We start from the raw sequence: 17063 nt of genomic DNA, 5'->3' as shown, positions 1-17063 counted from the left end.
GTTAGCATCTCGCGCAAAAAATGACAAGAGTTTCAATATTTTTCCTATTTAAAACTTGACCCTTCTGTAGTTACATCGTGTACTAAGACCGATGGAAAATGAAAAGTTGCGATTTTCTAGGCCGATATGGCTAGGAACTATACTCTCATTCCTGCGTAATAATCAAGGAACTTTGCTGCCAGTCCATGGGTGCAGTGGCGCAATGATATTACGCAGCGCCTGAAAATAGGCTAACTTCCGTCAACATAACCAACGTGACAACCTGCTTGCACAAGGAGCGTGCCTTGTAACCATGGAGACATTTGTGAGAGATGATTCAGAAGATATTTACTTTGGTGCAGATCCTGAACCGTATCTATTTGAACCGGAATACCTGCAACTACACAAACTTTGTGCCGGTCACGTTGGAAGTTACCTAGCTGGGGACTATTTTCAGGCACTGCGTAATATCATTGCGCCTGCTGCACCCATGGTACGGCAGCAAAGTTCCTTGATTAATATGCAGGATTGAGAGTATAGTTCCTAGCCATATCAGCCTAGAAAAAAATCGCAACTTTACATTTTCTGTCAGTCTTAGAAGAGTAAAGTTTTAAATAGGAAAAATATCGAAACTCGAAAGTGCTACCTCCAGACCCAGAGATCGGCTGAATGGATTCGAAAACGGTAAAACTCAACTGTTTAACTCTAGGGGAGTTGGAAAATGAGCCTATTTTCAAAAATAGTGGAGTGTTCCTTTTAGGGGGAAAAAAATGAAACTAAAAAGATAGATAAGTATCCCTTGAATGTTATTAATTCTCCTTAGTAACAGTATATTTAACTACAGTGCCCACTGCGAGGTCACAGACAGCAGCGAACCGACATCTCTCAAAAGCAGAAAAGGTCATGGGGGTCGGCGGACAGGAGACAAGCCGAACGTGTGTAACCGTGTGTGTGTGTCCCATTATCTTGCATGCTCAGGAGTAATCGATTAGACTAGGACAAGTTGTAGGCAGAGGCGAGGGTCAGGATCTCTTGCGATGGTGCGTTTGCCTGACACTGCTAAACGTCCCAGGTCAGGGCAGAGGGCATCGATGGAGGGGCCACAACGGGCACTGTTCGGACCACCATGACAGCGGCGTGGCGCGGCGGGCGGCCGTGGAGGATGATTAAAGTGCTAATGCATTATTCACAACAGAGTAGAGAATTAGTCTATATGGACACTGGCCACATCTACATGTCCCCATCTCTCCACAGCCTACATTCAATCTCCATTTTTAAAAGCTTGCATATTCAGTATCCATCTTCAGTATGTGCATTCTACCACATCTGAGTCTTTAGTTCTCTTACTGTGACTCTTTCTTCTCGTTCCATCGCTCTCTCCTTCGCTCTCCTGTTGGGCGGATGTGGGCACGGAGAGGCGCAGTGGACTCAGCTCTTTTGAAAATTTAATGCCATTAGAGGAGCCGTCCTGAGTGGATTGGGAACGTGAGGAGGTTGAGAAGAAGATATTGATGACAGCTATTTATAGCACCTCAGTGGGCCAGCCAACACTGTGTGCCTGAACGATGGACCACGGTTCTTATAATGCACTCACAAGCCTGCATTAAATCTCGCACCGTTATGAGAGCACCAACCTATGGCATCCTTAACCGAACAGACTGTATCCCACAATGCACCCTGTGATCAATCCAGGTTTTGGTGCAGACCTCATTTCAATAGACTGTAAAGTTGATTGCTGGATTAGTTTGAAAGCTGTCGGTTGCACACCATGAAACCAAATGTTGGGACTAAAATGAAATAAAAATGAACCATTGTACAATCCGTGGTTGATGTGAACTGCCGTTGATTACCTATTACGTTTTGTTGCCCTCTAAAAGTTTTGTAATGGGACAAGTTTTAGCATGTTTAATTCTTTCACAATACATTAAATAATGTGAATACAGAGGTCTTTAACCCGGCTCCTGGAGACCCACTGTCCTGCAAAGTTTATATCCAACCTGCTTCAGCAGAGCAGAGTAGGGTTGAGAAACAAAAATCCATTCCAATTCTGGAATCGGATAATCAAGGTCAGGATTCAGGAATTGGAAAATTTAGATTCCACTCATCGATTTCTATGTGCATTTTAATGTGGTTTTAAAAGATTAAAGAGCAAGAAGACGCAAAAGAGAAATCAATTCGTCACTGGCGTTATTTCATGCTACTTATCACATTAACTAATGTTAACAAATTAAACCTTATTGTAAATAGCAGTAATAGTAACACTATTGATACATCAGCTTCACAGGCTGTTTCACAGCGATACAGAATCAACATTCAATGAATTCAAAATACAATAAAAACAAACATTCAACTTAGAGGGGGGAAAAAGAATAAACAATTTTATATATACAAAAACAAAAAAATCTTTAATTGTACTTGTTAAAACCGTCCATCTCAAAAAAGTCCTTCAAAGTTTGTCCTGATAAAATACATGTTTTACAGTCCACGGACTAAACCTTATTTTTTATTTACTGAAAAATAATGCCTGAATAAAGACAACAGATCTTTCTATTCTTGTGTTTTTATTGTCTCTCATAAACTCCCAGTGTGACTAGTGTACTTACTCACAAATTGAACCTTTGTGTAAAGTATTACCAATTTGAAGCTACAACGAAGGTAAAATGTGAATTCTTTTTCTGTGGTGCTGTAGATTCAGTGAGGCATGGTGATTTTACTGTACAAGTGTACCATGACTAATATACTGTAACAATCTAAATAGACCATCAGGGGGAGGAAAACAATAAAACTCAAATTCTGACTCATGTCCATGTACAGTACAAAGTAAACACAAATTAAAAATGAACATAAAAAGGCATGCGTTTTAATATACCAATGAATATAATAAGAAGAGCACAGATGATCCAGGCTGGTTGTTATAAAGCCCATATTCATTTTCTGATGGCACAATGTATTTTGACTACATGTGGTAGCTCAACAGGAAGTGGAGGGATGAGGGAGTCCAGGTGCAGTACATCCAGGTGTGACTGCGAGAGACCAAAACTAGACATTGAGCCACTTTCTTTACAACAATATCACAGCAGCCTCGGATGGGGTGTCGAAATCTGAACGAGGTTTGCAAGCAAGCGCTGTTACAGTAATGATTTTTCTAGAGGAACAATATTACCGCTCTTATTACGGAATATCACGGAAAGGAAAAGTGGGAAAATATCTACCGCTGTTTAACACTTCACATGACACCATCTCTGAGAACTTCCAAAATTATTCAGAGACAGAAAACCTGAAATTAAAACATTTACCCACTCAAGCACTTGCCTCCTCTCTTAACTGCCTTTTTTCTTTCTCACACACAGACATGTGCGTACACACACTCTCGCAGCAGTGGGGCCGCTGTCAGGTGATCAGCGTCAGTCCTTGGATCCTCCTGCTCCCCGGTGAGGGCAGAATCTAGGCCAGGCCTCGACAGAGCCGCCGTCGCCGTACGCAGCCAGGAACACCGTCCCCCTGTCCACGAGACCTGAGCCGCGCGCTCATTAATACAGTCCTGACAACAACGTGCTCCCCTGCAACCCCCTGCACCATCGCTCACACCCGCAGCCCCCTTTCCTGCTCGCTGGCGTGGGGAATTAACCTGGGAGGGGCGGGGGGAGGGTAGGGGGTGCTAATAGGCTGAAATTAATCAACGACGCCTGATTCGACGCAGAGGGGCGGCTAGAGTGCCAAACAACGTCCGTGAATGCTAATGGCGTTCTAGCTCCCTCACTCTGTCAAAATGTGCGCAAGTTTCTGCGGCAGGTTGTAATATGCCGTCGTCCATCCTCGAGTTTCACCGAGTTCCACATGCTTATGCACGCAAGCCTGGTTACATAGCTTAAGGTGAAAAACGTAGTGAATCTTTCCTGTGTAAGCCATTTTGTTCAACGTCACGCTTCTGTAAATGAAAAAATACTGTTTCAAATGGATCATTTACCAAAATATGATCATTTACTCACCCTAAACTTTCTTTCCTGTAATGACATTGCGTGAAAGGGACTGTCAAGCTCCAAAAAAGACAAAAACAACCATTCAAGTATCATAAAATAATATGTGCAGGTCTTCTGAAGAAATATAATAGCTGTGTGTGATGAACAGACCAGAATTTAAGTCGTTATCCACTAAAAATATGAACATCTGTGCTAGCTGATCCCGTTAACACTGGTCTGAATGATTCAGTTCTCAAGTTAGGTTCACAGATTCAATATCAACCTGGTTGCTGAATGATCATCAGTAAATAACTACTTGAGGTCAAATCACACCAATATAAAGTGCACAAATCATTTAAGATCACTTTTATGATAGTTCTGAATCATTTTGACGCTTAAAATATCTCCACCCCGTTGACTGTAACGGTCCAAAAGAACAGCCAGTCACATTATTAAAAACGTCCCCTTTTGTGACCTTCTGAAAGTCAACCCAGTTTTGCAATTATATGAGGGTGAGCTAACGTTTTCATTTTTTGATGAACTAATCCTGTAATAAATGAGGATAGAAAAACTTTTACAGGCTGATGGGACGTCTGATAGGGTGCTAAGGTCCCGTGCTGAGACGGGGTGAGTGCAGATTAAAAGAGGTGGGGTGCGGAGGGCGTGGTGGCGGTTTATCACCTGTCAAGCAAGCAGAAGTCAGCAGTGTGAACAGTACGTGTTGTTTGTGCTGTGGAGAGATGGGTGTTTTTTCTGTCTCTATCCTCGACGAACAAAGGGCTCTTTTCTTCGGCGGGCTCTCCTGATGGGGCTGCGGTGGTGCGCGGGCCCCTCTGTTCTCAGCGCAGCCGCGGCACTGAAAGAACGGCTCTCACCTCCTCCGGAGAGGCAGACAAAAAGCAACTCACAGACTCAGAATAGCAGCCTTTCAGAGGGCCGGCCACGCCACAAAGTCCTGCCAACATGCCATGACTGAGCCATTCTCTACCCCACTTCACCTCCCCCCTAACAATGCCAAGGGCATCTACATGTGGGCAAAAAGGAAACGGTATTGATTTAGGAACATCAAATGCTGGCCAGGAAAATGAACCTCATATTAGCACACACAATTATATTTAGCGGGATACTTAATGGCACAGACGCACACACACATTGTCCCCTTGCCAGCTCTCTATAGGCCTGTCTTCAGAGGGGACTTTGGGAAAGAAGGGAGAGACAGGAAAACTGGGTCACGCATGGCGAGAGAAAGAGAAAGAGAGTGAGAGAGAGGGAGGTAGAATTCCCCTGATCAGGACAAATGGATCAGTCACAGGCCTTGTTGCTTTCATCTGTTCTCAGTGGACAACTCAACCTGGGACACACACGCTAACACATGTACCCAGACACACACACACTTTGTGCCATATAATGCAGTTTTTTTTTTTTTTTTTTAACAGCCAAGTATGCGAGGACTGACAGGTTTTTTTGATACAGCAGACACACACACACACACACACACACACACACACACACACACACACACACACACACACACACACACACACACACACACAAAGTTCACCACTAGTGACAAAAGTTCATTATTAAGGACGTCACGTGAATCATAATCAAACATTTGTGACTCAGATTCCTTGAAGACAAATGAGTCTACACTGGTAGTTTTGTTGAGTGCAACCGGAAAAGATGAAGCAATAGAAAGTAGTAGTCCATTTATCGTCTTTTTATGATTTCTCTATGACTGCTTTTCTCTCTTATTGCACTCAATTTACAGGGAGTGCAGAATTATTAGGCACGTTGATTTTCTGATCATATTTTTTTTCCAGGCACATTTGACCAATTCCAAACCACAGTAATCCTAATAACTACTATTAATTTAGTATTTAATAATGTATAAGTGATATATAATTGTTCATGAAGGCTGGAAATGAAAAACACCTTATATTCAGGTGTGCAGAATTATTAGGCATGTTTTCTTTTACAGATAAATTGAGCCAAAAAAGAGATTTAACTCAGACTGAAAAGTCAAAAATTATTAAATGCCCATGAGAAGGATTCAATACTAATGCAATGCTAGACATTGCAGTTAAGGCATGACCATTGGACAGTGAAATGCTCGTTGGGTCAGCAGGGTCAGACAAAAACATGTGGCGGAGAAAAGACACCTATTAACCGCAAAAGAATTAAGAATTAAGGTGAAGAATTAAGGGTGAAACCATCAGGAACCCTTTAGTCTCCAGCGCCACCATTTTCCAGAGCTGCAACCTACCTGGAGTCTCCAGAAGTGCAAGGTGTCAGGATCTCAGAGACTTCAGTTAGGTAAAGAATCCTAAAAAATGACCCCCACTAAATAAGAATCATAAGCTGAAGTGTTGTTGGCTCCACTTTATATTAGGTGGCCTTAAATACCATGTACTTACATCAAAAAATAAGTACAATGCACTTACTGTGTTCAAATTGTATTGCAAAACACCTTTGCTGATATTGAGGTGGGATATGGGTAGGGTTAGGGACAGGTGTGGTGGTATGGGTAAGTTTAAGGGTAGGGTTAGGTGTAAGGGAAGGGTCAACTGTGTAATTACAAATGTAACTACAGAAATTAATTACAGATGTAATTACATGCAGGTATTTTTTTTAAATGTAAGTACAATGTAAAGACATGTATGTACACAATAAGTGCATTGTATCAAATTATTAATTAAAATGTTAGTACATAGTAGTTAAGGCCACCTAATATAAAGTGGGTCCAAAATTATATATGATCAATAAGTTTGACAAACTCATCAAAATAAAGTTAAGCAATTTTTTACTTTAAGTTATACAAAATTCAACCCATTTTTAAATCAGTTTAATGCAATTTAAGTTGAAATGACAAACATCCAAGTTGATTGTACTTGCAACTTTTTTTACAGTGTGAAACTGGAGATTCAATACATAGTACAGTGTTCAGATAACACACTACCGTTCAAAAGTTTGGGGTCAGTAAGATTTTTTTGTAAGAACATTACATTATACATTTATAAGGTTACAAAAGTTAGAAAGTCAACTTTCTAGTTATCAAAGAATCATTACATGACGTCATATAACAAAATATATATTTTTAAATATCTCTTCAGTCCTTTTTTAAAGAACTGGTCCTAGTTCCCATTCTTACTGGTTGGTTACCCCCATGTTTTTAAGAGAGAGATAGGTAGACATTTATGTTTCTGTCTGTGTACCCAGTCAGACCGACCCTGATAAGGACCACAGATGACAGACCCCTGAGACCACACACACACACACACACACACACACACACACACACACACACACACACACACACACACACACACACACACACACACACACACACACACACACACACACACACACACACACACACACACACACACACACACACACACACACACACACACACACACACACACACACACACACACACACACACACACACACACACACACACACACACACACACACACACACACACACACACACACACACACACACACACACACACACCTTTTAATATCTACAAAAATCTCTAGAGTGACAGGCGCTGAAGGTCACGGCAAGAGGTTGTATGCAATCAGTCAGGACAGACAGATTGAACGAAAACACGCCATACCATAAGCTAAAAATCATATTTCGCACATTTTTACGATATGGACTAGAGTCCGGACCGTTGACCTCGGGAACGCAAAGACTTAAGCAGGTTTATGGCCTTTAGATTGAAATTCATTAATAAGGGAGAGGGGGATTAAAATGCAGAGAGTGGATTTTAAATATTGAAAATTCACAGCGGAGCCACTTCACCGAGAACTCCATACTAAATACAGCGCTGATTGAGGACGGCGCGGGAAGGGCCGCGTTCAGAAATGGAATTTAGATAATAGTAATTATACGGCTCACCCACTGTCCCCGTCCCCAACTGCCACAAACCACCTGAATTCACACAGAAAGCTGATGGAGAACTCCATCAAATATTAATAACAGGCTGTGTGGTTCCAGTCCAAATGTATTTAGGCGCCCTGGCACGCTTCTAGGTGTGTGTAGGCATGCAAAAGAGACTATTTTCCGTATGCGCCGGTAACATCCTGCCGCATTTGACCCCCCCACCCCCCATCCCCAAAATGCTCAGGTGTGTGTGTGTGTGTGAATCCAGTTTTGTATCATGTATACAGCTGAGGTCCTAATGCATTTAGCTGCCCTGGTGTGTGTATAATTGAGAAGCCCAGCAGGAGAGGTTGCAGGTAGCCAGGTTCCCCTCCTCCTCGTCTCTCCGTCTCCCTCTCTTTTCTTTTCTCCCTCTTTCCCCTCGAGAGCCCACTTGGCTTTTGTTTACGCTGCCGGTGAGCAGTTCATGCTGGACAGAGTGGCGCAGTGAAAGCTAAAGCAACACAACAGTATATGTTTTACGTTACATATAGCAATGGAGCGACGGCCCCGGTCACTGAGGTCACAAGGTGTACAGCCATAGGCTAGCCGTTTAGAACCTTGAACCCGTGACCTTTTGACCCCATGGTCAGCGTTCAAGAGCCAGGAGCACTCAGCGGGCACGCCGGGGTCAATGTGGCATGACTTCGACGGGAAGGTGGGATAAATTATATAGCAGGTCAGGCTCCACTGAGTAAGGAGACTCAAAAAGCACATGTAGAAAGAAAAGAAGGAGCATTAAAGATTGGATTCTGGTGCTGCCAGGGGGCAGTGTTGGCCTGACAGTGGGTCGAGGATAATAAGACGACATGGTAGGGAACATTAAGTGTTTGATTGGGCCAGTATGAATAAACTTCAAGAGGAACTGAGTTAGAAATGCAATAGTTCTGCAGTCAGAGAGCGACTGTGAGATTAGACTAGCTGCGCACCCAGAGGTGTTCAGCTCTCTAAATCAGTGAAAGCTGCATCCAGCAGCTTTAGCAAGAAAAACTGCGGTCATCAGACTGCACAGACCATTAGCCAGAGTCTGCAGTTTGCCACAGAGAGGGCAGAATCTGTAAGAACCAGGTTGTAATTTAAGAATTGACTAGTCTAAATGTTTTGCTACTTCTTGGAAAAAAGGAGTTACACTCTTTTTTTTTTGTGACTTTGTCATGACTGTTTAAATCTATTGCAGTTTTTGCTTTTGGACTTTTACCGATCACCATAAAAAAATTCAACTTGACTGTAGTAACTTGGGACTATTTATTCACCATGTTGTTTCAAACACGTATGGTTCTCTTTCCTCTGCGAAGGTGCTCTTTAACATACAGTGACCAGGGGTTTGCACCAGTCTTTCAAGATCACAACAAACCATTTTTAAATATTCAAATGCACAGATTAACTTTCAGAGCTGTTATTGATTATTGCACTTATTGATTTTTTTTTTAAATTCTCTCTCACAGACCGCAAACTTTTGCATATTCTTTCATTAATTAATTCATAAATCTAGTGTTGAGGCTTACTTCTAATTCAGATCTCAGTAGCCAGGAATTATGTATATTTTAAGTATTTATTTGTTAAAATTAAGTATATTCTAAGAAATGACTCAAATTTAACCAATGGATTTACGATCTATTAAAAGCACATACTAGTACTGTGCAAAGAAAGATTTCCTCAGAATGATGAGGCGAACAGAAGAAGGATTGTGGGTTTGTTCGGATGTGTAAAAGAGTATGTGGTGCAGCAGGACTGAAGGCAGGGTTATGCTCAGTGTCAAGCAGACGTGTCTGGTGTCTCATTCTACTCCACGGCCCGCTCTCCTCTTTGTACTGTAGCACACACCCCTGGCCCTGCGCCACAGACCGGAGAATTTGCCTACAAGGCAGCAAGCTGAAAGATCAACTGCTTCCTTTTGGCTCAGGCTTCCTTGTAACTTTTATTTCTTACAAGAAAATGTTGCAATGGCGCAGTTGCTAACTCACTATTTATGGGTGAGAAACAACGGAAATAAACTTCACTGTGTCTTTCGCAAAAGGATTTCTAACTCACTCTCCAGCCAATAGATCTAAGATCAGATAAGGAGAGACACCAGCTCTCAAAAAAGGGTCACAATTTACCTGCTTCAAAGTACATTACAAGTTACATTAATGGCGTTAGATAACAAATGTCAAACCAGGTGTCAAATTGCCTCCGAAAAGTTATGTGATGTCGAAAAGTTGCGTTGAAATATGTAGAATTATTTGTTTGTTTGCCACTTGGTTTTAATAATTATAAAAAAAGTGTCCAAATACTGAAAGGGGTGGATTCTGAAATCCATGGCCGCTTCAATATACATATATATCCTAATGAAATTTATAATCATAGTCTTAATCAATATTTATCCTCCTACATATTAAGATGATTTTAATGATTTCTTCTAGTTTGATTTTTCTCTTAAGTCTGTATTTGGTTTAATTCCTTTTCACTTAATTATGTTTTTATTTACATTTATTTCATATTATATTTCATACATTTTATATTTATATAAAATGATCTTCCGTCAATAGAGAATAATGGTGCATACTGTCAGTATCTCTAGAGAGAAAGCAAATGTTATCAGTATGTTTTGGGAAACTTTCTGGTCACAGCTGGAGCTCCAACCTTGAAGAAGCTGTGTATCTGTGTATGTGCGCTAGCATTCTGTGTTACAGATCAGTATTGGAGGTGAATTATGGGCATCCTAGGAGATGGCTGGACTTGTTTTCGGGACAAGCTGGCACCTGTTCCAGACCTGGAAGGTCACTACGTACCTAATTCCGGGGTGAAAGCGTCAACAAGTGATCTATGGAGACGTGCATCTGATTAACTGACCATGTGTGGAAATTTACTATGACTATCTATTTGATCTATCAATCTTGGGTCCTAGACTGTTGTTCCCTAACAATTCTTATTAGAGCTACTTTCACTTCCCTTACATCATGGATAGAGGAATAGCGACGGCATTCAGAGTCAGTCAGAGATTAGATTAACAAGAGAGAGAGTGATAGGGGAGTGAACCTAAGATCACAGGGTTAGAGGTGGACACAGCACCTGCCACCTAAAGGCACTCGGTGTGAATTTCTTCAGTACATTTCCATTTCCAGGGCCACCAGATGCCCTCAGACGGATCAAGGTCAAGATGTCACCAACTAAAATGACAAGAAAGGCAAACAGCTGGATTTCAAGAAGTCAGACGTAGTGTAGCCTTTCGCAGAAGTTCTGTGCTCATTTGCAACAAACCCTTCAACTTAAAGGGTTAGTTCACCCAAAAATGAAAATTCTGTCATTTATTACTTACCCTCATGTCGTTCGACACCCGTAAGACCTCCGTTCATCTTCGAAACACAAATGAAGATATTTTTGTTGAAAGCTGATGGCTGAGAAAGGCTTCAGATAGGCCTCCATTGGCATTCAGTACATTTACACTCCCAAGACCCATAAAAGGCACTTAAAACGTTGATACAAAGTCCATCTCACCACAGTGACTCTACAATAATTTTACGATGCGACGACAATAGTTTTTGTGCGCAAAAAAAATCAAAATAACACCTTTATCCAACTTGTTCTTGTCTTCCGTGTGTGCCTCCACGACGCATGCTCGAGAATATTACGCAGATCCGGCGTTCGGACACGGCGATTTGTTAACAAGCAGAGGAAGACGCGCGTGTCTAAGCTGTTGGATTCTACATTGATCGTGCTTTAGGTCTCGTCGTAGTTCTCAAAATGGGGCTAAAGTGTGCATTCCATGGATTCCCGAACGCCGGCGCTACGTCATATTATTCTCTAACCCTTTAATATATTTATATATTTCTCTAACCCTTTAAGAAAACCCTTAAGCCGCGTTTCCACTGAAATTACCCAGAACAATTTGTACCAGGAACTTTTTTCCCCCCAGATCTGCAACTGTCTGCGTTTCCACTGCGGTCTAAAGAACCGGGAAGATTAGGCAAATTAGTCCGGTGATGTAGGACTGCGCGCAGCTGCTCCTCCCAGTCAGAGACAGACAGGAATCATTTTTGCGCGATTCTGTCTGCAACAATCACAAGGAGATGCAAGCAGCGCTGCTTTTGGTAGTTATGTATTGGTTTAAAAAAGAGGTCATTAACAAAACGGCGGAAAAGAGACGAGCACTGATACTAGAGCGTATTCTGAAAGCTCGTAAAGCTAGATTTAAAATAAGACAACGTATGTTATTATCAGCTATTACGGACATTGTCCGTGAGATGGCTGAGACGAACGCGCGCCATCAGACAGAAAGAGCAAGACTGATATTTACTGAACGCAGAATGAACGAACCTCGCAAAACACTTTTAAAAATGCCGGTTGAAATAAAATGCTGCGTGATTTCAACCAATCAGCATGTTCAGCGCCCAAGTCCCACCCCCGAAAGTTCCTGAACTTTGAAAAAGTTCAAAACTTCATTTAGACCCTGGTTCCTGCGGTCGAAACACACCGAGTACTACCCCAAAGTTCCTAGTTCCTGGGAAAAGTTTCTGCGGTGGAAACGCGGCTTTAGTTATAATTGTAAGCATTTTTTATCACTCAGGGGTTTTGTAACTTAATGGCACAATATGTAAGATTTTTGGATAAAAATATCCAAAAACCACTAGAACAATGTTATATATTTTGTTGACTTGTGTCTGATTATCCCAAATGTTTCCAAGTATGTTTAAATCCAGAGAAAAAAAAGCTACATTTTAACCAGGACACGGACCGTGTCCGTGCGTCGCCTATTAATGACATCATACCAGTGTTAGCCTCTGTTATATTTTGTAGAAACCATGGAAAGACCAAAGATGCTTTAATATATTATGTTTTATTAGACAGATGAGCAACTGTTTGGAAACATTCATCGACAGAAAACTAATCCTTGTTATATAGCTCAACACAGTTAGTCTTATTGTTTCAATCTCGTTTTCTTGATTTACTGCGAGTACCATGTTTTACCATGCCTTATATCAATCTAGCTTACTGCAGTGTGCAACAAGTGTCTCATAGTAACACACAGAGAAGCATTACAATATAACTTTCAACACACACAAAAAAATGTATCTTATGATAAAACCCCACATACGCATAACAAGAAAAAAAAGAAGCGTTCATCTGCAGTATAATAAAAGCTCTGCGAAATCAAGACGTCATCAAACTGCACCTTTATTTTGGATAAGCAATGTGTCAAGCGGTTTGTTGCAAGTGGTCCACATACAATGCAATGTATTCTGGCTCAGAACTACCCACTTAGACAGGAAGAAACCACCTGACCAGAATAAAACAATCAGCCATAGTTATTTTAGTTTTTATGTGCGGTTTAGCAGTGGGATATTCTGAAATCGATCATATATCAATAGCAGAGTGGTGTGAAAAATCTCTACTAACAGATATACAGAAAACAGCATTCTGTGATCATCAGACGTTCTGCCCATACAAAAGTATAAATAAATATTAGTATTTTTAAAGATTGGAAGGCAAATCCAGCGATTATTTGAATTCATCATCAAAAGCGTTCACTGTATCAACCCTGTGCCTTGAAAATACAACTTTGTTTCCATGCAGAAAGATGAAAGAAAAAATGCAAGTGTCCTTGAATTGCATAAAGTTTCACATTAAATGGATTTGGACGAATCCATTACGCATATAAAATCATCAAACACAAAGGTGCAAGTAGAGCAGGAATGTATCGTTGATTGTTATGGCAGAACGGATTCAGACACAAGAGTAACGCTACTGGTGTGCAGTGTTGACACATTGTTGGCTTATCTGCAGGATTGCTACCATAAATAAATATCGCCGCGTTTGACGGCTGATAAGCTTAAAATCACATTGGCACTTGTAGGTCAGTGTGTTTATAGTGCATTCCAGCCGTTTAAACCCTGTATCATTCCCCTTTCCGCACGGTTCAAGCTTTTCTGTAGTCAAGCCATCCGCCTGCCACAAATAAGGAGCAGACTTAACCGATTGGAGTCAAGATCGCTGACTGCATAGGAAACTAGATCTTGCAATGTAATACTATATTGATCTCTTTTTCTCTGAAACACACAGACACACACACGGCAAGTGCATCGGTAACCAGAGCATGGCGGCTGGCAGAGGCGATGGGGGAAACAGAAAGTAGCCTGTAAATCCTGTTTACTTTGCGGCGAATCTGTAAAGTGGGATAAGAAGCACAAAGAGCAGTCAGTGGTGCATGACACGCAGACATATGGCGGGGAGAGGCGTCCAGCTGTTTCGCTGTCCTGGGGTTACAGTAATGAGCCGGAGGCTTCATTGAGCAGACTGAAGCCTCATCAATTCCTTTTCACCAGTAAGCCTCAACACTTCCAAACGCCATTCCCGCTCACCTCATCTCAGACACGCGCAAGCACAAACCACCCTCAGACAAGCCTCCGGAGCGTCTGCTTTTAGCATCCTTAACATTATATTCTATGGCTCAACCCTCTGCTCTCCATGGCCTCTCCAGATGGACTGCAGTTCAGCATCAGCTCAAGCTGGTTGAATTCCGTCAGGAGTCTCTTGGGTAACCCAACCATTGGATTCCGAGACTATGGCACTTTTTGTGCAAATAGGATCGAATTAAAAGAAAAATACAAGGTCCAGAGATGGACAAGACCAGTTGGGGATGCTGTGGTGTACTTAAAGGCTCAGGAATGGTAACCACAAGGTTGATGGTTCGATCCCTGCATGAGTCATCACCATTTTGGAATCACATGGCGACCATTCTATGGTGTGAAAGGCTAGGAAACATATTCATACGGCCACATGGAAATAAATAATCAAAACAATCTAAGGTCCAAGTCTTGGTCAAAATGCACTGAATTGAAGTTTGAATTATATTGGCCACAGCCCACATTGAATTAGAATCAGTCTACCCATCTTTCTGGACTAAGCTCCAAACTTTCAGATTTTTTTTTCTTGTTTTTTACAACTTGCTTTTCCAGTTCGACAAATTACATTTACATGTATTTACGAGAATTTCAATTAATTTTTATTTCCTTACATTCATTTTCGAAATGCAGTTGTTCGTCCTGTTTGCTACAACAATTCAAAATCAATTCAGAAAGGAATTTATATTAACTAATTGCTTTTCAGCAAGGTTGCATTAAATGGATCAAAAGTGACCATGAAGAAGACATTTACTGCATAATATTACCCAAAAAATTTAATGCTGTTCTTTACATCAAAATTTCTTTTTTTAAACACTGAATGGAAACGTCAAGAAAATCCTAAAACTACACAATACGCTCAATTGAGTAGGATGATTTTGTTTATCCTGTAAGAAAACATGCGCATAAACTGATAGAAACACATTTACCAAATTTATCATGTGACTTTGCATGATGGGACGACATAACTGGACTAACCAGGGGACCGATCTCGTTGCACAGCATCTGAAATGTTGTTTTGGTCATTCTGAAATGCCTTAGCCAAAGTTTATTGTCAAAGTGGTTTGGTATAATTACCTCCCATTACTGTCTTACACGACTGCATTCCCAAAATGCAGACATCCACCTCCGAAAGCAAGTTAACATGACCATGTTTATTGCGTTTCATCTGCGTGCTCTGAGGCGCAAGTTATTATATATGAAAAAAGACCCCCAGTGGCTTCTCCTACTGCAGCAAATTTCATTTTTCTCAGTGATATTTGGCACCAGTTTATCAGGAAGGTATGATTTTGTTTTCTTCGACTTACTGGATAGAAACGGTGCTTTATTCATAAATGTTTTATGTGATATTCCAAGTAAAAATAAATAAAGAAATAAAAAAAAATAAAAAAATCGCAAGTGTGAATGGAAACATAGTACCAGTACAAAATCAGCATATTAAAATTATAATGATGTCCGAAGAATTATAATGACACTGAAGAGTGGAATAATGGCTGCTGAAAATTCAGCTTTGCCATCACAGGAATAAATTACATTTTAAAAAATATATATAAAAAGTTATTTTAAATTATACTAATATTTCACAATATTTCTGTTTTACTGTATTTTTGATCAAAAAATTTACCAAAAATCTTACCGACCCCAAACTTTTGAACTGTAGTGTCTATCCAAAATTGATATTCTTTCCGTGAGAATATCAGTACACACTTTGAAACGAAATATTGCAATACTATGAAATATTGTTTTTCCCCAAAACCACAATCCTGTACGTCATGGACGATAAACTTTGAAAGTGTGGTAATTACAACTGCAAACAGCATGCAAACCTCAGCACAAGCAAAACAACAATCCCAGCATACTTTCCTTGAGAATCCCACAGTTAAGCCTCTACGACATGCACCTCACAGCTGGTGGATACTAAACTCGACTGAGCTCATCCAAAAATCCCATCCACAATCCCACCCAACCCCCCATTCACAGAGAGACGCATCACAACATTATCTTATTAACCTCGCAAAACTTCTCTCAAACATTCTCAACATAGCCAAGTAATTTACATGCTGGACGTGCCGGTGGTAGCATGTGCTTAACGCGCTGGGTGCATTGCCAAAGAAAATGAAGTGGTCATTATCATTCTTAATAGCATTTTGAGTTAAATCGATGTAGTTTTAATTGCAGCTGCAAACTACAAGCATCCCATGACACAATGAGCTAGAGGACAGTGGAGGGGGATGTTCCCTGCTAAATCTTGTTTTAGTTGGGGGGGGCGAGAGTGTGGGGTGGTGGGGTTGGGGGTTAAAGGCTTTTTCCTAACACTGCTGATATCCGGATCATGATGTGCAGAGATGGAGCCGTTTTCCATTAAGCCGAAAGTGGAATGAAGTCAAATCTGAAACATGCATTAATTTGTTTATTTGGTGATCCGTGTCCGACTCCCCACAGCAGACTCAGGTCAAATAAAAAAAAATCACGGAAAGCACAGCTTGTCGAAGATGTAGAGTAACTGGGAACAACACAATGTAGAGCTGCACGATTAATCGTTCAAAGGTCGCAATCTCGATTCAAACACCCCCTTAAATGACAAGGATTCGCCTGTGTCTATTCAAACATTTGACAAGTACGATCACAGCGAACAACCAGATCTGGTTTGGCGCTGTCGACCCAGAGAGAGCAGTTGTCGTGTATAGGTATGAAACACAGTGTTGTCATTTCTGTGTTACAAATATTAATATTATAACAAAGTACTGAGATAAAAGTTTATAGTTCGGATATAAACACTAATGTCTTTGTCTGGCTATCACCAGACCAAGCT

General features: G+C 41.0%; 1 protein-coding gene across 2 annotated transcripts in view; it reads right to left on the bottom strand.

Moving 5' to 3' along the window:
- Window positions 1-17063, bottom strand: part of LOC307131750 (plasmanylethanolamine desaturase 1) — a 32131-nt gene that overhangs the window by 10584 nt on the left and 4484 nt on the right. The window lies entirely within an intron of this gene.

The sequence above is a fragment of the Gobio gobio genome (assembly GCF_949357685.1).
Source record: "Gobio gobio genome assembly, chromosome: 9".
In the NCBI taxonomy this organism is placed as follows: domain Eukaryota; kingdom Metazoa; phylum Chordata; class Actinopteri; order Cypriniformes; family Gobionidae; genus Gobio; species Gobio gobio.
Note: the sequence above shows the minus strand (reverse complement) of the source record. Positions and strands in the feature narration are given on the sequence as shown.